Raw genomic sequence first — 1,440 nt, forward strand, 5'->3', positions numbered from 1 at the left:
CTCACATTCCGCTTTCCAGGAACCAGACCAGAGACATTTCTTCCCTTCTTCTGTTTCTTGGAGACCAGCCCCACCCTCCCTGCAGGTGCATTTCCTAGGTGGCGTCTGCAGCTGCTGTTTCTGCAGGACAGGACTGGGTTCACCCATGCCCTCCTCTGTTCAGCCATCCCTCCCTCGTCTGCCCCAGGCGAGTCCTCATGCAATGTCCAGCCTCCCCGAGGGAGGCACAGCCACGTGCTCTCCAAGCCCTCCTGGGCATCATCACCAGACTGCATTTTCTGTGTGGAGCTTCTCCAGCAGCATCAGCAGCCTGACGACGGGCGTCCAACTCTGGCCTTTCCAATAGAGTAGCCCCCTTATTCAAGGGAGAGTCTTTCTGAGACCCCAGTGGACACCTGAAGCCATGGAGAGAACGAATCCTATGTATGCTGTGTGTTCCTACACACACACACCCACGGTAAAGTTTAGTTTATAAATTAGGCACAGTAAGGGATCACCCATAACGGATAATAAAATAGAATAATTATAACGATACCCAGAATGGTGCATGATTTAAAACCCACGAATTGTTTATTTCTGGAATTTTTCATTTACTGTTTTCAGACTGAGGTTAACCACAGGGAACTGAAACTGCAGAAAGCAAATCTGAAGATCAGAGGCCCTGCTGCCCACTCTTTCCATCTCAGCAGATCCCCAGTGCCTCGGGAGCCTCTCCCATCGCAGGGCCTGGGGCTCCTGCCTCCTCCCCACGCGGCCTCAGTCTGCCTTCCTTGAATGAATTTCTCTGAACGACACCTGTCTTCACTCACTCACATCTCTCTAGGAGCACCAGGTTCTGCAAATAGAAATGCAGCACATCAATGGGTGTGCAAGACAATCCTTACACTGAAATCTTATTTGTTATTTGAAATTCATGTTTAGGTGAGTGTCCTGCATTTTACCAGTAGCCCCACCTAATGGGAGCTGCCACCCAAGGCCACCACCCTTTCCTCTTCTCCAGCCAGACGCCCCTGGGCTCTCTTCCCCTTCCCAGTGTGAACATTCTTGACCTTTATTTTCAGCCCTCATGTGGCACTGTCCCTGTCTACTTTCTTTTTTTTTATTATTATTATTATTATACTTTAAGTTCTAGGGTACATGTGCATAATGTGCAGGTTTGTTACATATGTATACTTGTGCCATGTTGGTGTGCTACACCCATCAACTCGTCAGCACCCATCAATTCGTCATTTATATCAGGTATAACTGCCAATGCAATCCCTCCCCCCTCCCCGCTCCCCATGATAGGCCCCGGTGTGTGATGTTCCCCTTCCCGAGTCCAAGTGATCTCATTGTTCAGTTCCCACCTATGAGTGAGAACATGCGGTGTTTGGTTTTCTGTTCTTGTGATAGTTTGCTAAGAATGATGGTTTCCAGCTGCATCCATGTCCCTACAAAGGA

This window comes from Rhinopithecus bieti, unplaced genomic scaffold (assembly GCF_001698545.2).
Source record: "Rhinopithecus bieti isolate Rb0 unplaced genomic scaffold, ASM169854v2 scaffold_51905, whole genome shotgun sequence".
In the NCBI taxonomy this organism is placed as follows: domain Eukaryota; kingdom Metazoa; phylum Chordata; class Mammalia; order Primates; family Cercopithecidae; genus Rhinopithecus; species Rhinopithecus bieti.